The 23,178-nt window shown below is 44.7% G+C and overlaps 1 protein-coding gene and 2 long non-coding RNA genes across 3 annotated transcripts in view; all 3 read left to right on the top strand.

Annotated features, from left to right (window-relative positions):
- The window catches only part of LOC306815182, a 152,501-nt gene that overhangs the window by 61,291 nt on the left and 68,032 nt on the right, over window positions 1–23,178 (top strand). The gene's annotated exons all lie outside the window — the stretch shown is intronic.
- LOC306815179 (class I histocompatibility antigen, F10 alpha chain-like) overlaps window positions 1–23,178 on the top strand; it is a 181,250-nt gene that overhangs the window by 21,137 nt on the left and 136,935 nt on the right.
- On the top strand, window positions 16,438–18,169 carry LOC306815189. Its single transcript, XR_013777343.1, has 3 exons — window positions 16,438–16,680; window positions 17,905–17,954; window positions 18,120–18,169. It is a non-coding gene; the product is annotated as an uncharacterized lncRNA (long non-coding RNA).

The raw sequence follows: 23,178 nt of genomic DNA on the forward strand, positions 1-23,178 counted from the left end.
TGAACAGCATCACTGGACAGTGGGTAGGACATGTGGGAGCAATACAATTCTTTCAATCATACTTTGTTGGCCACTGCCCATATTTGAGATAAATTTACCAATTTGGCCCAGGTGGATGGGCCACCTATACTTAACCTGGAAAAGAAATCTATTATCATATCTATTTATAAGAAGCCATGAATGATCACGATTGGTTCCATCTTGTTAAGACTGTTCTCCAGAATAAGATCAGCAAGGTTAACTGAGGCATGCTCCCTCAAAGCCAGGGCAAAGAGGCTTTATGAAGCAGCGGGATGCTCTGAAAAATTGATACTCCAGCAAAAAATAATTTAATCTGCCAGAAGAGAACACAGGCTGCTGGGTGTTGTATTCATGGATATTGGCTAAGGCTGTTGACCACCAGCACTTTCTACGTGCTCTGCAGCAAAGGGAAGTGGACTGCCATGTCACCAGCTTGGTGAGTAATATGTGTCAGAGCATACATCTTCACATGAAAACCTCTTCAGAAAACTGACATAACCCAAAACATATACACCATCCCTAGACAAAGATACTTGGCAGACCAAACGGATGCAAAAGCAGGGCTCCTTGAATCCCCTGACCTCCAGATTTGATCAACTGTCAAGGAATGGCAATGCCTAACACCGTGCACATGTGATGTCATCCTGCACTCCAGCATGAAGGATGGAATCTGGGTATCCCAACATTGATGGGACTCATTTCAATATCTAGGCCCGAAGATTGAAAGACTTGCCCAATGTTTGGATGATAAATTAATGCTGTGGGGGGATTTTTTGTTAGGGTTGGGATTAAATGTGCAAGGTTTTAGTTTTTTGTTTGGATTTAGATGTTTATTACTTTTTATTTCTATTATAGTTTTACCAAAGGTGAGTTTTACAGTACTTTAAGTTAAACAATTTAAAATGAAGACTTTTTTTTACAGGTATTTTAAGGATAAATTGCTTAATTAAGAAATGATGCTTAAATTATTTTTACTTTTAACTTAATAACTAACAATTTGTGGCTTGTAATGCAGACTTTTTATTTAACTATGAAATATTACTTAGCCTTATGAAGAAGGCCAAAAGGACAAACTTTTGTTCTAAAAGTTCTACTTGTTTTCTATATATATTATTCTATTCTAAAACTTTAAAATCTTATTTCCAGCATTTTAAGATTGTTTCTGGAAAAAGAATGCTTAGGTCAAGTATATAGGAAATTTTGGATGAGAGCCAGAGGGCATCAAGAAAAGATCCTGTCAATATGGGAGCTTGACCTAAGATTGAACTGCTGGATGGTTCAGTTGGTGACACAACACCAGAATGGGCAGTAGCTACTCTGAAAACTCAGTATTCACAACTGTGTAACTGGAGGAAACAGGAGTTCTGGTCCTCCCAAATTTCCCCTGCCCTAATCATGCAGCGACACATTGGGAGGGGGACTGGCTCAGGTATCTCATGATGCAGCAGAGATCCACTTGCAGCCCATGGAGGCCCAGAATGCAGCAGGAATTCGCCTGCATCCAGTGCTGGATCCTGCTCTGCAGTAGATCAATTCCCAAAGGAGGCTATGACCAAACAGAAAGCCTGTGATGGAGCAGAATCCTGCAGGACCTGTAGAACCCTGGTGTCCTGATTTAGGACAAATTAAGAGGAAAACTTCTGGAAGGAGGCCCCCCCCCAAAAAAATCCAGACCCCCACCACTGGGTTCAGGAAGAATTTCCTCAGAGGAAAAGTGGATAAAACCTATTTATTTAGCAAAAAAAAAAAAAAAACAAACAAAAAACACTCCCCAATACAAGAAAAAAACAGCCACAGATGACAAAAGAAACTCTTTCACCAGTCTGAGAGGATGAACAAACTCAGAAAGTCTCTGGCGCCAGGGAGGGCTGAATGCTTATCATGAAAATGCAGACTCCAGGGGCTCCTCGATGTTCCTAGGTCCTGGTACGGAACAGGTTCAGATGGTATTCAGGAAAAGAGAAGAAGGAAAGCAAAGAAAACAGTCCAGAGAAGGAAATTGGGCTGCCTAGCTAAACGAACTAATAAGGAAAAAGCAAAAGCAAAGACAGCGAGCCAAGCCAAGCCAGCAAAGTGAAAGCAAAGCCAGTGAGCCTCCCTAAGCCCAGACGATGGTGGAGGGGCACCCGCTAACTAGACAAAACAAACCTTCACTTTCAGAGTCAATTCTGAAAGCACCAAACATAATTCCAGAAATGAACAGCACACACAATTGGGGATACAAAGCATCGTAACATCATCCCAGGACACCTGGGGAGATGTGCTCAACTGGAGCAGATTCTTGGTTTTATTAATGTTCACACGAGATTCCTCAGTAGCATCCTTGGTTCCGTTGGGTCCTATGGGGTCAGAATGGCCCCTTGGTTCTGTTAGGGCCCATGATGTCACAATGGCCACTGAGTTCTGTTAGGCCTCATGGTGTCACAATGGTCCCTTGGTTCCGTTAGGTCTCAAGGTATCACAATGTCTCCTTCCCCATGCTGCCATAATGACTATTTTTATCTGTTACTATCCGTGGTGCTACAACGGCACCTTGGTTCTCTTAGGCCCCGGGGTGTACCAATTCCCCTTTGGTTTTTGTGGTCCATTGGTGTCACAATGGCATTGTGGTTCCACGAGACTCCATGATGTCAAAATGGCCCCATGATTTTTTTAGGCCCCAAGGTAACACCATGGCCCCTTGCTTCTCTTAGACCTCATGGTGTAACAATGGCCCTTGGTTTCATTAGTTTCCATGGTGTCTACATCACCCCTTGGTTCTCAGAGGCCCCATGGTTCCAGAATGGCCCCTTGGTTCTATGAGGCACCAAAGTGTCACAATGGCCACTTGATTCCATGAGGTTCTATATGTTTCTAGGTGTTACAAGGGCCCTTTGCATCTATGAGCCCCCATGTGTCACAATAGACCTTTGGCTCTGTTAGGCACCATGTTGTCACAATACAGCCTTAATTCTATGAGACCCCGCGGTGTCACCATGGCCCCTTCATTCTATTAGGCCCCAAGGTGTTAATAATTGCCCCTTGGTTCCATGAGTTCCCATGGCGTTCAAAATGGGCCATCGGTTCCATGAGCCCGCTTCGTGTCACAATGGCACTTTGGTTCTGTTTGGGTCCATGTTGTCAAAATGACCAATTTGATCAGACATACCAGATGGTGCCACGACGGACCCATGGTTCTGTGAGGTCCCATGGTGTCACATTGGCCCCTTGGTTTTATGAGGCCATGATGTCAAAATGGCTCCTTAGTTTTGTTAAGTTCCAAGGTGTCACAATGGCACCTTGGTTCTGTATGGCCCCATGGTGTCATCATAGACCATTGTTCCATGAGGCTCCATGATGTCAAAATGGCCGCTTGGTTCCATGAGGTCCCATAGTGACGCAATGGAACCTGGGATCTATGAGGCCCCATGGTGTCACAGTGACCTATTGATACCATGAGACCCCATGGTGTCTCAATGGACCATTGGTTCTATGAGCCTTCACGGTGTCACACTGGCCCTTTGGCTCTGTTAGGCCTCATGGTGTCCAATACACCCTTGGGTCTATTAGGCCCCAGGTGTCACAATGACCCCTTGGTTTTCTGAGGACCTATGGTGTCACAATGGACCCTTGGTTCCATGAGGTCCCATGTTTTTACAATGGCCCCTTGGTGTAATGAGCTCCCATAGTGTCACAACAGCCCCATCGTTCTGTTAGGCCCAATGGTGTCACAATAAACCCTTGCATCCATTATACCCCAGGGCATAAAATGGTCCCCTTGGTCCTTTTAGACCCCACAGTGTTCAAAATGGCAACTTGGTGCCATGAGACCCTATGGTGTCACAACGGCACCGTGGTCCAGTCAGGCTCCATGGTGTCACAATGGACCCTTGGTTCAGGGAGGCCCCATGATGTCATAATGGCCCCTTGATTCTGGTGGACACCATGGTGTGAAAATGGTCCCTTTGTCTGTTAGGCTCTATGGTGTGACCCAAACCCCTTGCTTCTTTCATGCCCCATGGTGTCACAATTTCCCATCTGTTAAGACCCATGGTGTAACTATGGCCCCTTGGTTCTGTTAGGCCCCATGGTGTTAATAATTGCCCCTTGGTTCTGTGAGCTCGTATGGTATTCAAAGTGGCCCTTTGGTGCCATGAAGCTACTTGGTGTCACAATGGACCTTGATTCTGTTTGAGTCCATGTTGCAACAATGACCACTTAGATCAGATATGCCACATGGTGTCACAATGAACCCATGGTTCTGTGAGCTCCCATGGTGTTATAATGGCCCCTGAGTTCTATGAGCCCTCATATGTCACAATGGACACTTGGTCCTGTTAGGCGCACTGGTGTCACAATACACCTTTGGTTCTATGATGTCCCATGGTGTCACAATGGTATCTTGGTTCTATGAGGTCCCATCAGGTCACAATGGCAACTTGGTTCCATGAGGCCCGTTTTGTCAGAATGGCCCATTTATTCTGTTAGGCCCCATGGTGTCACAATGGAACATTGGTTCCAGGCAGCACATTGGTGTCACATTTGCCACATGGTTCTATTAGGCCCCATCGTATCTAAATGGCCCATTGGTTTCATACAGCACAATGGGGTCACAATGGCTACTGGGTTTCCTTAGGCCCTATGGTACTCCCAATAGACCCTTGGTTCTTTTAGGACATATGGTGTCACAATTTTCCCTTGGTTTTGTTAGGACTCATTGTGTCATGATGGACCCTTGGTTCCATAAGGCCCGATGGAGTTACAATGGCCCATTAGTTCTGTTTGGCCTCATGGTGTTACAAGTTCCCCTTGGTTCTGTTAGGACCCATGTTCTCACAATGGCCCCTCGGTTCAGATAGGCCACATGGTGTCACAGTGGACCTGTGATTCGCTGAGGTCCCATATTGTTACCATGGCCCCTTGGTTCTATGATTGTCATGTGCCACAATGGACCCTTGGTTCTATGAGGCCCCATGGTGTCACAATGCACTCTGGGTTCTATGAGGACCCATCGTGTCACAATGTCCTCTTGCTTCTCTACGGTCCCATGGTGTCACAATGGCCTTTTGGTTCGGTTAGGCACCCTTGATTTCAAAATGGCCCCTTGGTGCCATGGGGCCCTATAGTATCAGAATGGCACCTTGCTTCTGTTAGGTTCCATGGTGTCACAATGGACCCTTGGTTCAGATAGGCTGCGTGGTGCCACAATGGGCCCTTTGTTCTCTTAGGCTCCATGGTCTCACAATAGCCCCTTGGTTCCAGTGGACAGCATTGAGTAACATTGGCACCTTGGCCTGTTTGGTCCCATGGTCTCACAATGGCTCTTGGTTCCATGAAGTCCCATGGGGGCACAATGGCCCCTTGGTTCTGTTAGACTCCATGGTGTGTCAATACCCCCTTGGTTCTATGAGGCCCCTTTGTGTCACAATCCTGCCTTGATTATCAGAGGACTCATGGTGACACAAAAGTCCCTTTGCTGTATTAGGCCCCATGGTGTTCAAAATGGCCCCTTGGTGCCATGAGGCCCCATGGTTTCACGAAAGCCCCTTGGTCCCATTATGCCCCATGAAGTTACAATCTCCCCTCAGTTGTGTTAGGACCCACAGTGTCACCATGGCCTCTCGGTTCTTTTAGGCCCCATGGTGTTCAAATTGGTTCTTGGTTCTATGAGTTCCTGTAGTGTTCAAATTGGCCCCTTGGTGCCATGAATCATCTGGGTGTCACAGTGGCACCTTGGTTCTATGAGGCAAAATGTGTCAATTTGGCCCATTGTTTCCACAAAGTCCCATGATGTTTAAATGGCCCCTTGGTTCTATGAGCCCCCATGGTGTTACAAAGCCCCCTTGGTTCCATGAGCCTCCATGTGTCACAAGCAACCCTTGGTTTCATTAGGCTCCAGGGTGTCTAACTCATCCCTTGGTTCTTTGAGACCTCATAGTGTCACAATGTCCCCTTGGTTCCCTGAGGTCCCATAGTTTTACAATGGCCTCTTGGTTCTATGAGGCCCCACGGTGTCACAAAGGCCCTTTGGTTCTCTTAGGCCCCATGATGTCACAATGGACCATTGGTTTCATACGGCACAATGGTGTCACAACAGCCCCTGGGTTTTGTTAGGCCCCATGGTTTTGCAAAACACCATTGCATCCATTATGCTCCATGGTGTCACAATTTCCCCTTGGTTCTATTAGCACCCATGATGTCACAATGGCCCTTTGGTTCTTATATGTCCCATTGTGTTCAAAATGATTCCTTGGTGCCATAATCCCCCATGGTGTCACAATGGTTCGTTGGTTCCATTATGCCCCGTGGTGTAACAATTTCCCTCAGTTTTTTTAGGACCCTTGGGGTCACAATGGCCCATTGATTCTATTAGTCTCCATGGTGTTTAAAATGGCCCCTTGGTTCTATGAGCTTCCATGGTGTTCAAAATGGACACTTGCTGCCATGAGGTCCCATGGTGTCACAATGGTCCCTTGGTTCTATGAGGCCTCGTTGTGCCAGAGTGGCCCCTTATAATGTTAGGCTCCAAGGTGTCACAATAGACCATTGGTTCCAGATGGCACAATGGTTTCACGTTGTCCCCTTGTTTCTGTTTGGACCAATGGTGTCACAATGGCCCTTTGGTTTCATACAGCACAATGGTGTCACAATGCTCCCTGGGTTCTGTTAGGCCACATGGGGGTCACAATTGACCCTTGGTTTCATGAGGCCCCATGGTGTCACAATGGCCGTTTATTGTATTAGGCCGCATGGTGTCACAATGAACCCTTGGGTTCCATTAGAGTCCATAGTGTCACAATGCACCCTTGCTTCTATGAGGCCTCATTTTGTTTAAAGGGTCCCTTGGGTATCAAAGGGCGCATGATGTCACAATGGTCCTTTGGTTCCCTGAGGTCCCCTGGTGTCACAATGGCCCCTTGGTTCTGTTAGGCTCCGTGTTGTCACACTGGTCCCTTGGTTCAGATGGGCTGCATGGTGTCACAATGATGCCTTGGTTCCGGTGGACACCATGGTATGACAATGGACCCTTCATATCTTAGGCCCTATGGTGTCACCAAAGCCTCTTGGTTCCATTATGCCCCATGGTGTCACAATTTCCCCTCAGTTCTTTTAGGAACCATGGTGTCACCATGGCCCCTTGGTTTTATTAGGCCCTTTCGTGTTCAATGAGGCCCCATGGTGGTACAATGGCCCCTTGGTTCTGTGAGGCCCCATGGTGACACAATGTTGCCTGCATTCTGTTCATCCCCATGCAGTCACGACGGCCCTTCGTTCTATGAGGCCCCATGGTGTCACTATGACATCTTGATTCTGTCAGGCCAAATGGTGCCACAATATGCCCTTGGTTCTGATATGATCCACAATGTCACCTTGGACATTTGGTGCCATGATGCCCCGTGGTGTAACCATGTAGCCTTAGTTTACTAAGGACCTATGGTGCTACATTGTCCTCTAGACTCTGCGAGCTTCAATGGTGTCACAAAAGCTCCTTGTTTCTGCTAGGGCCCATGGGGTCATAATGGACCTTTGGTTCAATTTGTCACAATGGTGTCCCAATGGCCCCTTGGTTCTCTTAGGCTCCATGGTGTCACACTGTCCCTTGGTGCCATGACACCCCCTGGTGTCACATGGGCCCCTTGGTGAACTTGGGCCCTATGGTGTCAAAATGGCCCCTTGGTTCTGTTAGACCCAATGGTGTTATAATGGCCCCTTGGTCCTGCTAGTCTTCATGGTGTCACAATGGCCCCTTGGTGCCATGAGTCCCATGGTGCCATGATGGGCCCTTGGTTCTGTGAAGCCCTATGGTGTCACAATGGACATTGGTTTCATGAGACACAGTGGTGTCACAATGGCCCCTTGATCCCACGAGGTCCTTATGGTGTCTGAAGGCCCCTTGGTTCCTTTGGGCCCTGATGATGCCACAATGCCCCATTTTTCTCTGAGGCCCCATGGTGTCACAATGGCCATTAGGTTGTAAGAGTCCGTGTAATGGTTCTGAAAAAAAAACTAGTGAGAGACTCCACATCAGAAATCCAATTTAATAAGAAAAAGGAGAAAATACAAGCAGTAGTACAAAAGAAAATTCACTGACCTTGTGAAAACACAATCAGACACCCTATTACTTAGAGTGGTGGTAGCAGTCCAGATGAAGTGGTCTTGAAGCCGTGATCCTATAGAAGTTCTAGGAGCTCTTGTTCTTTGGAAACCAGTGGCTAAGGGCTGCTTTGGTGTTCCAAATCTCAGATTTTATCTAGGTAGGAAACACTTGGCTTCTTCCCCTGGGTGGAGCTCCTAACAATGGGATGATGAAATTTTATCAGTCATGCAGCGGGACTCTGTCACGGTCCGTCCAACCAGAGCAGGAGTCATGACGAGTTCTTTTATGGATCTCAGAGCACAAAAGACACAGCAGGGGACACAACCAGTTTACTTTTACAGAAATCCACTTTATTTAGTGCCAACCAAAATGCGATAGTGGGACAGAGAGAGAGAGAGAGAGAGAAAGGGAGGTCGGGATTATAGCTACCAAGACGGGCAGACGAATCCTTGTGGAGCCAGCCAATAGATGTCTGTTGCCGTCTGGGGAGATCTCAGGGGTCTCCTCTGAGAAATTCACTTCTATAGTCCTTTCCCAAAGCAAGTGGCTTCTGGCCAAAAGGTGGGAAGATTTATGGACTATTGTATGTGGAGCTCGTTACTCTGAAGAACAGGTGAAAACCGGATGTTTCAAGGCACACCAAACCATCTTTGTTGTTATGAACACACGCAGGGCAGCCCATACCGGACCAGTCCATTGTTCTTTCATCTGTGGGAGCTATGTTGAGTAAACGCCCCGTGACTAGTTGTCATGAGAAACCAGTCCTGGTAGGCATCACCTGCTTTTCACAGTCACTTGGCGTTCCTCCCATCCCTGGGCAGCGCAGGCCTCAGGCGAGAGTCGTTGGGCAGAAACAGATGAGAGGCTCAGACGGACTCTCACATCACCCCGTGACCAACGAGCGTCACTGAGAAACTCCATCAGCATGATGTTGTGACCTTGTAGCATCTTCAGGACCCGTCTTTGATAGCAAATCCCGAGAACAGGGACAGGGAAAACAAAAAACTGGGGTTAGGACAGAAAAGGAAAAAGAAAAGGAAAAGGAAAAGGAAAAGGAAAAGGAAAAGGAAAAGGAAAAGGAAAAGGAAAAGGAAAAGGAAAAGGAAAAGGAAAAGGAAAAGGAAAAGGAAAAGGAAAAGGAAAAGGTAGGAAAATAAGCAGAAAAATAATAAAGCAAAATAATCACAACAAAATTGATTAGAACAATTTTTCAAACAAATCACAATGATATTAGCTAAAATAACTTCTCAACAATTAAAACAAAAATCAATGACATAACCTCCAAACAATTAAAATTCAAACAAATAGAATTAAAACAGATCAATTAAATAACATTCAAACAATTGAAATTCAAACAATTAAAATAAAAGCAAATTAGTATCTACTATAATGATTTATGATTAAAAAAATTATTTCCCAAAACCATTTTCAGTTGAAAAATTAACATTACTAAAACTAATCATACCAATCATAACAAGCAACAAACAATTCTAATCAGTTTGCTGTTAAAGTTCTGACCTTTACTGCTCGCGTAATTTTTCTGGTGTCAATAACTTTAGGGGTATCTTTAGCAGATGGAGTAGTGATCAAATTATGTGCTTCCATTGTTGATGCCAATTGTGTCAGCCGTTTTACCATTCTCCAATTCAGGATGTATAGAATGACTGACAAAACAAAACCGATTAAAACCAAAATCTAAAGCACAACAATGGGATGACACAATTTGTTTAGGATGCCGGTAGCAGTAGGTGACCACCCAAAAAGAGTATCCCACCACCTGAGTTCAGCATCCCCTTTTACCCTTTCTAAAACCTGATGTATTTCTCTCACATCGTGATGAACTGTCACCAGGGTCTTCTGCCCATTTTTCTTGATTTTTCCCAAGATCCCAATTAAGTCCTGGTGAAGCAACAATTGTTTAATCAAAGTGAGATTCATCCTGATGGGAGCAGGCACTAACTGATGAATCAGTGTAAAATTGGATTGCAAAAGGTGATAAGACATAACCGGAGCAGTATAGCAAAAGTCATAGCCCATGATCGTGGTAAAATTACAAACACAAAAATTTAAATAATTTTTTAGATCTTTTTGATTTTTAGATGTTACATTTTCTACAAACACTAAGTTGCAAGCAGTTCTTACATGCACACATCCATTTCCTATGTACACCAGCACTGTTGCAGGAGTCTCATCAAGGTGTATTTCAAAATGACAGATATTTTGCTCTGTGTCTAAACAGGTGTCTTGGGCCACAATAGCATTGCTTTCACAAATGAAACCCTGTTGCTCCCGAACAACACAAGATTCCAAATTAACAGTTTGCCATTTCTCACCAATTTGACGGGCCCATTCTCTATGCTCAAAAGGATAGAGAATAGTTCCATTGTGATTCAATCCTAATGCAATGATGGGGCATATCAAATGCACTGAAGCGTTGCCTATTGTCAACACAAAGGCTGTGGCTGTGTTTGTGCTGGGGTTGTAGGTAAAGTTTACCAAATTCCACCAGGACTGAAACTTCCTTTCAAAATCATTAGCATTGTCCCAAATTATTGTCCGGATTTCAGTGGGGAAGATGCCTTCTTCCCCTTCCCTTATAATTGAGGCAACAACTGTTTGCATCCAAAGCTGTGCCTGGATACAGCTGAGGGCTAAGGAGATGTTGTTTTGAGCAGTACCAAGAGCTTCAATTTTCAGTTTGTGATCATTTACATTTGCCTTTTCCCAATTTGGTAAAATGTTTGATAATAACCACTGTTGCATCCCCAGGGCTTTTAAAGAGGACTGCAGAAGCTGTTTTAATTTGGTCAGGTCTCTGGTGGTGGCAACCAATTTGTTCATTAATACCTCTGAATCAATGCTATTTAAAATTCCCAATCCTGTTCCCACAACATCGGTTATGTTTCTTGCCATGCATTTTTTGGAAGCACTCCGCTTCCACAGCCAGGTGGTCCACCCCTGAAACAAAGTTTGTAAAAAAGGTGAACATTTTGGCTGAATTTCTGAAACATTGTTCTGCATCAATAATTTAACTTGTTTAAGGGACCACACTGGATGAAACAATATTTGTTGTTGTCCAGTTTTCTTAATTATGTAGGGTCCAATTTCAAAAATCTTTAGCTTCAGCACAACCAGTGGTTGGGTAGTGGATATTGCAACATTAATATTGAGTTCCCCTTTATATTTTGTATTGTTTTTCCCACACATAATTTTTTGAGGGAAAATTGTACAACAGTTCAATTTTGATTTTGAATCTTCACAAAATAAAACACAGCTGTAAGGTCCTGTGCTGTAACTATATACAGGTTCGATGAGGGATTCAGTAATTAATCTTCACGTTCCATGGTATTATTCTGTGAAAAGTAAACACAACAGAATCTGCCACGAAGAGGCTGGAGTTTAAAATGATGGAATTATGCAGACAGAAATTCTGTTAACTTCCCAATCATTTTGCTGCCCAGAAGGAAGCCACTCTGCACCTCCTTTAAACACAAAATGACAGTCAGTGTAGTTGCAAACAAAGGAGGCACTCTGCACTTCAAGCTGGAAAACACCCCAAAAAACCATCAGCACCCCAACTCTAGACCCACCCAATCCCACAGCAATAATTTGTTCAGCAGAAGCATCAGTGAATGAAGAATTAGTGAACAAAGATTGTTTGGGGGAGAAAGCAAAGGCTACTTTAATTATTGAGGCAGGTTTGTTATCACTGTTGCCCAAGTTCTCAGTTTCTTTTATTGCCAGATTTGTACAGTTCCTTCTGTTACTGAGGATTTCTGGGCCACCCCATCAGAGGGGGCAGTCCCAGTAGTGGCTGTCTTCAAAAACATGACTTCCTGAGAAGGTTTTTGAATTTTCTCTGAGGCAATTTGCAAGTTAGGGCTTTCTAGGTGTGAAATTATTTTCTGTTGCACATCCCTCACTTTTTCTTTTTCTTTTACTCCTATCAATACATCATCTATGTATTGGTACACAGCTACAGTGTCAGGTTTGGGTTTTTGGATTGGTCATACAGGGAATTTTTGCAAGTCCTGTATAACCGGTTTGATCTCTTGTTTGGCACCAGTGAGAAGAGGGTATTGTTTTACATTTACAGGTAATTGCATAGGTGATTTATGGCCAGCAGTGAATTTTATTTCATGTATAATTTGCAAGCAGGCAGCTTTATGAATGTTTTCTAGGAGTTGGTCTAGGGTGCCAGTTATGGCTAGAGGATCACCTCTTTCTAGGGGGCTAAGTCCTCCAGCCCAGTAGGCTGCACGCTGTGTCAGAGACCATGGAACACGAGAGTTTCCAGTTGTTAAGAAAACTCCAGGCCCCCAGTACCCACTGGCTTCTTGGTGAGTTAATTTAATTTGATTTCCTCCAGTGAGTGAAACTCTAAAAACATACTCAGTCTCAGATTCTTGGAGGAGACATGAGTATTCTTTCTTTAATTTGGCCAATTCAGTGGCAGTGTTTGGTATTTCTTTGGAGGTGATATGGGGGTCAATACCTCATTGTTCAGGTATTTATATTCCGTTTTAACGAGTGGTCTCATTTTAGAGCAGCAATTTTCCCTTCAATTTTGTATATGTACTAGTTCTCTCTGTGGGTGTATCTGCCTTATGTGATATGTTTCCTTTTGTTTCATTAGGTGTATCTGCATGTTGTGAGGCATGTGATAGTTGTAGCAAATAGTTGTGATTTCTTTCCTGCTCTAGTTGGTTTTGCAGAGTTTCTACCTGATTTCTCTCCTCCTGTAATAGTTTTTGCAAAGCTTCCACCAGTTTTTGCAAGGAGTCTATCACTGCATTTTCCTCACTCACTCGTTTAAAATGAGATTCCACAGCAGCTGAAAGACAAGCACCTAGAACTGAGCAAAGTGTGTTTTTATTTTTCTTGCTCAGTTTGAATTTTGTTTCATGTTGCAAAGAATGTATCCGATCAATCACATTTTCTAAGTTAAACCAATTACAGTGTGCCCAGTCTTCCCCCCCTTGGGAGGGTCTGGCATCATACTTAGCTAGTAAAGCGGAAAATGCAGCTTTATCATTTTCAGACATTTTTAGGAAGGGACTAAAACCACTCTCAGGGAGACACACTTAAAGTTACACACAAAGCACAGCTGAAACTGTGAATCCCTTCTTGTCCCTGGAGCGGGTGAAGAGACACACTACTTGGGAGGTACTAACTTAACTACAAAAACCACTTGTCTCTTCGCGATCCCAAGTAGTCAAATACAATAATTATACAACAATTATAACCTCTGAGTTACGATTATGTGCAAGGGGGAAAAACCACTTCAGGAAGGTCAAGACTTAAGACCAAGACTTCTGCTCAAAAGGCAGCTTTGTGCATGCTATGCTTTTCTCCTTGTCTCAACTATCGTCCCACATGGCCATGTCACAGGCAAGCAGAATTCTCTGTTTGTGCAGCAGAGCAGGAAAATGAACAACTTTCCTGTTCTCAAACTTGGTTGGCACCATTTGCCACTGGAAGAAGGGAGATTGGCAAATGCCTCATTTTAGAGAATATGGTTTGAAGGGAGAGCCAGCACTAAATGGGCCCTTGCTTCAGCTGCCCCTTTCTTTGTTCTCCTTTTGATGCTCTCCAACCTGCTGTCTTCCGCTCCTGTGCTTTCCTTCTCCCTTGTATCTCATCCTTTCCCCTTCCTTGGCTCAAGCCTGACTTGTGGTGGGATTTTGTTGTGCTTGCAGTAAGAGAACTGTTGGACATGGCCAGCTCCCGGGGCTTTCCCAGGGCAGCAGCTAACCTGGAGCTCACCCTGCACTGCCTGCACCAGGCACGCGGCAGCGCTCCGGTAAGGAGCGGCTCTTTGGGCACAGGGAAGAGGGGACAGGAAAGAATGACTAAGGCCTGGCCACTGGGACAGCCTTTCCACCAGCACAGTTGACACCCCACCAGCACAGCCCACCTCCAAATCCAGGCATTTTCTCAGCTCTTCAGGGTTTGGAGCAATTTCCTTAGGCCAAAAGATTTTTGTGCTGGATGCTCTGATTTCCAGCTTTGTGGGAGGAAGGAAATATTGATGAGGATCCTTTATTTTCCAGATGGTGGGTGAAGCAAAGAGGAGCCAAACTACTCACTTAAAGCCCAGCATTCAGACTGAAACCTTGCCGTGCCCCAACAAGGCACAGCTCAGACAAGTAGGAATAGGCACACCAGAGCTTGCTTGGATGCTGCTGCTGGAATTCAAAAGAGGTTGAGGCAAAAAGAGAAAGAAATCGCAAGGAACTGAAACAACAAAGATTAATGGTGCTGAAAAATTCACCTAGGTGTCTCAGACTGGAAAGACAGAGAAATACATAGAGAAATGGAAATCTGGGAGATGGGTTTAACGGTGTGTATTGAATGAACAATGGATGGTTTGTTTCCTGTCTTCCAGGGTGTTTGCAACCATGAAGGAAAGGAACGCACACAGGAGAAGACATCTCCCACGGAAGGAAGCAGAGCCTCTCACTAAGAAGAAAAGACCAAATTAGCTCTGCAGCTCTCCAGGCCTAGCAAGAGTTAGCCATCAAGAGGACTAGATTGAAATAGAATGGTTTCTGAAGATTTTAGGCTGCTTTATTTTTCTCTTTAGTTTACTAGATAGGCATTTCTCAATTGATTAGCTAAGATTCGTTAGTATTATTAGAATTTGATTAGTAGTATTAGATGTATTCGTAAATGTAAGAGGTTTGGTGTTGTTGGCTATGCTCCTTCTTTCCTCATTTAGTCTGTGTTAAGACAAAAGCTGTCTTGTTCATTAAACCAAAGTTTGTTTCATTTTGTCTTTTGTCTGTATGAAATCCTCAAGCAATGTTTGTTCCATTTGTTTGGTGTTACAAACACAGCATTTGCCCCGAGAGAAGAATCTGGGCACGTGCCTCCTCCCGCAGGCCCAGCCCCTTGCTCAGCTGGCGGGACTTACAAAGGTGTGTCCCCATTCCTGCCAATGGAATAACGGTGGGGTTTCATCCTTTGATTCCTGAAAATCTCACCTGGGACTGCAAAGGGAGGCTTGGTTTAATTCAGGCAATTGGGTCTAAATGACTTGGCCTTGTCTCACTATGCTTGCAGGGATAAAAGCTGCAGGCTTTAGTCCTTTAACCCAGCAACAAAGCTTTCTTGAGTTTTGGTGCACAGATGGACTTGGCCACATCCAAGGACTTTTCTAATCTCTCTGATTCTGTAACATTAATAGCCACATGCACTAAAAAGAAAGCAGTAGTTCAGTTCAGTTTCTCCTGAAAGGACCAGCCTCCCACTCTGGGCCTCGAGCAACCTCCTCATCCGAAGCAAAGCGCGTGTGAACATTACCCTCTCACTTCTCACAGCTTTGGCATCTGCACCAAAGAAGCATCAAACTCGCCCCTTTAGCTGGCCCAGGAAATGGCATTCCCTGGCCAGGCTTTGGGAGCTGGTGAGCACAGAAGGAGGGGTGGCAATGCAGGGGCAATTGCCAGGCTGCTTCTGGGACACTGACACAAGCTTGCCCTTGTCTGATGGAGCCAGGCAGCATTTGGAGCCTACAAAGTATTGGCTTTGCAGTGGGCCTTGCTACAGCTGCCCCTCCCTTTGCTGCTGTCTGTGTAACAAGCAGCCTGGGAAGGAAGCAAGATTTGCTTTACTTAACCTCAGGCAGGAAAGCAACCCAACCTGCTGGCTTTTGCCGTATCTGGGACATGACTAGGAAAACAAATGGGAAGACCATTGGTGTGAAATAGGAATTCTGTTACTGTTAGTCTCCTAGAGGAATCCAACAGGCTTTTGAGATGAACATTTGGCTCCTCCAGGGGAGTGGGAAGAAAGACCCAGGAATTCTGCATCAACTTTTTGCTAAGGAATTGCTGCTGGCCTGTCCTCATCATTTCACCTGGAAAACAACCTGTTTCTCCAAGTTTCAAGGAATGAGTGTTGAACTGAGAGACCAGCTCAGGACCCGAAAGGAGGGAAAACACCAGGCAACATTATTTAGGTACCAGATAATTTAGAAAGAAGCAGCACGAATGCCTCGACTTTGAGAAAATGCTTTGGAATTGTTTCTCCACAGAAGAACTTGCAATTTCTTGCTCCTCTCAGAGCCAAAAGAGAGCCAGCAGCACGAGTCCTTCTGCTTCTCCAGTGCAGGCAATGTGCTCTGGGTCCTTTGACAGACCCAGGCTCCTGCACAGCTGCAGCTGGAGGCACCTTAGAGAGAAGCACAGAGGAGGAGATCCAGAGCTGCCCCTGCCCTGCTTTGCCCCATCCAGAGGACTGAGCACAAATGCCCAATGGGAGGACGATGCTCAGAGCAAACTTGCACCAGAAGCAGTAAAATAGGCAAAGGTGGCCCATTGCTGTTTGCGTCCCCTGGGCACCCTGGGGTTCTGCATGGAATGTTGGCTGTGCCCGTAGCAACCGGCGTTGTCTCCTCCTCCTGCGGCCGTTGGTGGAACACTGGTGGAGCAGCGGAGCAGCAGCAGCTGCAGCATCTGCTCCTCAGTGCCCCTGACCACACACCTTCTGGCCTCAGCGCCAGCTCTGGCCTCTGCATCCACATCCTCATCTCCTCGTCAGCCGCCAGGCATCCCCGCAGCACTCTGCCACTCCCCAAGGTAAGGAAATCCCTGTCTGTCCTCAAACCACCAACAGAAAGACAGGAGGCTCCAGATGCCTGTCCCACCAGCCATGACACCCATGGTCTGTGCTCACTTTCCCCAGAGCAGGATACACATGACAGTGGGCTCCAACTTCTCTAGGAATACTGATGGCTCCAGTTGAAATGCAGACCATTCCCTAGGTGACGCAGAGAGGTGTCATGGGGCAATTGCAGATTCTTATCCACTGATGATCCCATTCAAAGTGCTTGGTACCCACTGAAGTCCTAAAACTATGTTGCGCTGACACCAAAACCATCTGCTCCTTACTGAGGAGTTCAGGGCTTTGGGGTCAACAAATCCTCTTGGGCTCTGGCTCTGCTCACACTTCCCCCAAAGCTTTAAAACCACAAAGATGGAACTTCTCCTCCATGATCCCTGCTGTTCAGGACATGCAAGCAGTTGGAAAGGCTTGTCCTCCAATACAGGCTTTCACCTACAAAAACCAGTCTGGTTACAGCCATTATTATGTACTTACATATTACATTACTCACTTACATTACTCACTTACAGATACATAATCCTTTGATATCTTTATAGATCTTTCCTCTGCCACCTCCACGGGATCTCTTTTCTCTAGAGATATTGGTACACATTTCTTGATGTTCTTCAGTGCTTGTAGGGCTAGTTCTGCATCTTGGTCAGAGGCAGGTGTGCAATACCATCTTGTGTGGTTCTTCTCAACAACACAATCACAGTATCACCAAATTTGCATGGTTGAAATAGATCCACAAAATTCCTGCACAGGACAGCTTCAAGAATCCCACCCTGTGCCCAAGAGCAATGTCCAAACAATTCTTGAGCTCTGGCAGCCTTGCTGCTATCACCCCTTCCCTGAGGGGCCTGTTCCAGTGCCCAAGCATCCTGTGGCTAAAGAACCTCTTGCTCATATTCCACCTAAGGCTCCCCGGCACAACTTCCATGTCGTTCCTTTGGGTCTTCTCGCTGGCCTCAAGACTGAAGGCAGCAGTGCATGCCTTCCTGCTTCCCCTCTTGAGGATACTGCAACCATCTGGGGCGTCCTGCCTCAGAAGTTGCAAGTGAAATGTAGCAATTACAGCAAACTGAGGGTCTTTGGGACAGAGGAATTGGTGCTTTGCAATGCTGAGGATGAGAAGGAAGGCTCCTGACACGTGGCGGCAGAATGATTTTTATCTGCAGCATTCTTTTCATCTCTTTCAGGTGGAAAGGAGAGAAACCATGAAAAGGAAAGCAAGAGCCCCCATTCGGCCGTGAGTTTTGCCATAGGGATTACAGGATGGCAAATTTGAGGACTGGCCAGCAGAAGAACTGCTCTTTTCGAGTCAGCTGGGAGGGGTTCAAGCCTGTGGGTCCATGGGATGTGTCTCTTGACACACCACTTGCCTTTCTTATCTCTGTTTACTTATTGCTTTTAGACAAATCAATGTTGGCAGTGACTTTCAGGCCGAGCTCCCCGAGCTGCAGAGCTGCGGGGGTGCGAAGCCGCTCGTGGAGGAATAGCGAGGGGATCAGCCAGACAATCAATGTGATTGATAAAGCATAATTCACCTTATTGAGAGCATCAGACAGTTTTATAGCCCAACACAGCATAAATCAGCATTATTCATATTAGTACAGTCTTATTGGTTTTTACTAGGTACGCCTTCTCTTATTATTGGTTATTGCAAGTGTGAGATAATCACGCCTACTGAATTTCTAGCCAAAAAGCATACGTGCTATCCTGCTGCTCCTACTTCCCTTATTCTTATACTTATTGCTATATAGTATCCGTCCCAGGGTTATACCTCGCTTGCTACGTGCTTCCCTGGAAGTTAAGGCCTTGATTGAACAATGGACATATGTATTACTTATCGCCTAACTCTGCAGATTATGCTAGCTCTATTGCTTTTGCAAAAGTCTCTTAAAAGCAAACACTGCTGTTCAGCAAAATCTGCTTAAGAGCAAGGCCTAGCTACTACTTAGCAGGAGCTGCTCTCCTGCAACAAGGCCTCAGCCGAGCCATATCCACAGTTGTGTCCATGGCTTTCTAACCAATTCTCAACAATTCCCCCTTTTTTATTTTGTGCAAGAAAAGCATGACTCATGGCAGACTCTGCTATGCGTGTCATGCTTTTCTGCAAACATTGAAAAATGCACGGAACAAGCAGAAGTACAACCACAATTACAAGTGCAATTATTATAAGGTGCTGTAAAAGAGATGTCAGCCATGGCCCCAAATGTAATGACTTTAGCCAATCAGTTAAACCTAATCCAGTGTATTCTTGCAAGTGAGTAGTAAGCTGTTTCAATCACTTATTTGTTTATGAATGGACACAGAATGATCAGAAAGGTTCATGCAACACATTCCTTCAAAGTCTTCACATCCATGGCCTTGTGCTAAAAGCAAAAAATCTATAGCTGCTCGGTTTTGCAAAGTAGCATGACGAACAGAATCAACGTCAGTCAAAAGTTGTGATAGAGCTATAGAGGTAGCATTAGTCTGTTTTGCTAACCAACAGCCAAGTTTATCAAGTTGAGATAAAGCTCTTGCACTAGCAGCACCTGGAGTAAAAATAGATGCTGCTATAATTTGTGCAGTTGAAAAAAATTTGACATTATCCTGACAATCAGATTTGTAAGCATGAGCCAATCTTTTAATGCGAAGATGTCTTCGACGTGCCTGTAAAATCATTGACACATTAGGAGTAAACAAGGTAAGTCTTCCTAAGGTACATGGTCCTCCTCTCAATCTAGATGGTATGCCTGGCCAAGCTCTGTCCCCACAAATCAAAAACACACCTGGGGGCAAAGCAAAATTTGTGGACTCTGAGATAGTAGCAGAAGTATAATTGCACCACAGTGAAGCATTTCGATACACTGAAAGAGATGCATTTACCAAAACTGTGACTGGCTGATGTGAAGATTTTCTAGAGTAATTGAACATCACACATGCATCAGCTCGAACTGACCCCATCAATTCCAACTCTTTGGGGTTCTAAAGATGCATGCTTTAAAAATGGAACCCATGAGTTCCAAAAATTAACATTGTTCTTCGGATTTGAAATGTTACAGACTGAAAGTGCATCAGGACACGGCCAGGAATCAAGTGGGATACCAACCAAGCATGTAGAAAAAGGATTACCTGGTGTTGATAAAGACAGGCATATAGCATCTTGCCCAGTCTTATTTGCCAGGGTAACCCACACATTAGTTTTGGGTTGTGTTGGTACCCATGCTTCAGTCAGGGTGAAAGAAGCGATTAGCACCTCTAAGATTACCATGCCTAGATTCAGGCCAAAGATGCCCCTTAATAACATCATCCCATTGATGTTCTTGTATACAACAGTGACGTGTAATATCTGGGATATCCCGAGAACAGACAGATTTTAGTACTACTGTAGCAGCAAACCACTCTATCTGTTGGATAGCAAACAAGAGACGCCAACGTACTAAAAATCAATACCTGTTCTTACAATTTTCAACAACATACCCTACAGTTACAAGAGAAGGTTGCCGGCGATCACGTTGTTCACCTCCTGAGGAAAAGTGAGTGTCAATTAATGCCAAAGCCTCTCGCTGCCAATTAGTATGTTGCAGCTTTTCAGTACAAACAAGACACACAGGTTGCCATAAGTGTGTTTGATGTAACCAACAATTTTCCTTATATCTACCACATTTTATCAATACCCATGCACCTCTCTTACATTTTTTATTACATTGTCTCTTTACATTTATTACATTGTCTCTTTCCCAGTCCAAATTGATCAGCAAATAATGAAGATTGGTAAATAGCAAACTCTTCCAAATCAGAAAGAGTTGACCACTCAATGGTCCTCTTCAGAAGACTCTCGAGTTTTTGGACCAGGGGTTGCACTGCCAGATGATCCCTCAGGCGCTTTCTCTCCTCTTGTTCCTCTTCTTCCTGGGTCTGAGGTGGAGGAGGTGCAGCTTCCATCATCAGTCACTGGATGAATCCATTTGCTGGGTACCCAAATGGGTCCTGTGGGAGTAATAACACACACGTAACCTCTACCCATCTATTGTACCTCAGCAGGTCCTTGCATCCTAGGTTGCACAGATGTAAAAAGCCATTCCAAAACAAGCGTCTGATGATTCGCTGTGAGCTGTGTGAGAGCACCCATGAGGTGATCTTTTCCCTGTAAAATAGCAATGTCAGTGGGTACATCCTCCACTCTCCGAGAAACAGCTCTTTCAGAAATAATTGTAGCCAATTTTTGTAAAATCCACGTCCAACCCCTTCAACTGCCTCTAGACGATTTTGCAGTGGCCAATCAGATGGCCAATGACGCTTAGCAACTATGGTAATGTCAGCACCTGTATCCAATAAGGCTCAAAGTCACCTTTCCTGTTGAGCAAAACGTAATATATCCTCCACAACAGGGTGCTGATCCATTGTAAGAGTAAGTAATACCAAACCTCCTGTAGATCCAAATCCACCAGTTCCTCGCAGTGGTCCTTGGGCCTCCTTAATCAGCTGCTGTTGTGGAATCAGCTGAGCTATGCGGCTTCCTGCAGGAATACTGATAGGAGGAAAACATGTATGAACTATAATCATAATTTCACCTGTATAATCCACATGGATAACTCCAGGTTCAACAGTTAGTCCCTGTAAACATAGTTGAAGATCGTTCCAATAATAAAGCTCCATAAGACTGTCCATTTAAAATTAAAGGTCCACAAACCCCAGTAGGAACATTTAAAGGTTTAGAGTCTTTAAGTACAAGGTCCATTGCGGTTGCCAAGTCCAGGCCGAGGCTCCCTCTTTGTGTCTGGCTGAAGTTCACCAGCAGGGAGCAAGGAACCTGTTGCAGTGGCTGGCTGGCGTTTGCAGGCAGGGAACAAGGAGGGGCTACTGGAGGTACTTGGGTGACTTGGTATGCAGTTGGTGTCTTCGCGCTGCATCCCCTCACGCTCGTGTGTGGAATGTGAGTTACGCTGACAGATACGGCACCAAACATTTGTAGTTTGACAGTCTCTTCGTATGTGGCCATTCCGCCCACATCGAAAACACCTCACATTGGAGTGAGACTTGTCAGCAGTCTGAAATTTATGTGGCTTTAATGGCTCAAGTGCAGCAACAGCAAAAGCTTGATCCTGAGACTGCCTGCCTTTTAGAGTTAATGTTAAATCCTTAACAGCCTCAACTAACATAGCTTGAGTTCCTTGTGGAATTTTACTCATACGATCTAACAAATCCACTACAGTCCAATCACCTGATAATGTAGCTATTATCGATCTTACTTGTGCATTGCTATTTTGTATAACACACTCCTTAAGCTGTGGTCCCTGCATATATTGGGGTACTCCTGCTCTCTCTATTGCAGCAGTAAGCTTGTCCACAAAACTAGAAAATGACTCCTGTGGACCTTGTCTAATATGCATATAGGATGGTAATTCTCCTCTCTCAGTTCTAACTAAATCATATGTAGCCCTAGCTAATCGCATTGCCTCCTTTACAATATCTGGGCCAAATAATGCTTGGGCGTCTATCCTAGCAAATTGACCTATTCCCAGAGATCTGTCCATTGTGACTCCCCTAAGTGGATCATTAGATGCCCTTTCAATACGTGCAGATTCTTCACATAAAGCTTGAAAATGAGCCTGCCATAGCATAAACTGTGATTGTGTCATAATTAATTTAAAAACATTTTTCATGTCCTCTTGTAATAATAGTCCTGAACCCCAAATATAATTAAGCACTTGTTTTGTAGGCTCCCCGTGTATTCCTGCCTCATTTACTGTACTAAGTAATTGCATTAACAACTTCCAATCCAAGGGAGCTATTGTTACCTGCATGCCTTCTGCAGTAGGAGAATATGTAACCGGAAATGTCTGCTGTTTAACTATTGAGTCTCCCTGCAATTTTGCAACAAAATTTTGGTCCCCAGCTGCTATTGCTTCCCTCATGATTTTATTCCAATTTCTAGCCTCAATTCCTACTTTTATCTTTGCTTTTTCCTCAACTTCCTTATCTGAAACTTGCTCAGTTTGCTGTTTCATTATGTCCGTGGGAGAGGCAGAGGGCTCTTCTAAAGAAGGAGACTGAACAGCTGCGTTAGAAACAGATTTTTGTGGCATTGTAAATTGTGACAGAGTTGGTGGATCTGGAAGATTATTTCCTCCAAAAACATACATACCAGCTTGTGCAGTTCGCTCTGCAGCAAGAGGTTTACCGTCTAAATGTATGGACGCAACAGCAGCAATTTTTTTTCTCAGCCTGATATGCTTCAAAAGAGTTAAATATAGCCTGCCAAGGCTGAACTAGCCTTTTAGACATCTTATCTTTCCGAATGATCTCCCAAGCTAAACAATCTCCTAGTTTTTTCCATTCCTCAACTGTAAAAAGCTCCTCAGGAGCAATAAAAAAATCCTTTCTCCCTAGCATAGTCTAATAACTTTACAAAGTCCTTCTTATAATCTATTTCCACCTTTTGCTTTTCTGAAAAGCATTTAAATAAATTAAAAGCCACTTGT

This window comes from Erithacus rubecula, assembly GCF_903797595.1.
Source record: "Erithacus rubecula genome assembly, contig: scaffold_105_arrow_ctg1, whole genome shotgun sequence".
NCBI classification, from domain to species: Eukaryota; Metazoa; Chordata; class Aves; order Passeriformes; family Muscicapidae; genus Erithacus; species Erithacus rubecula.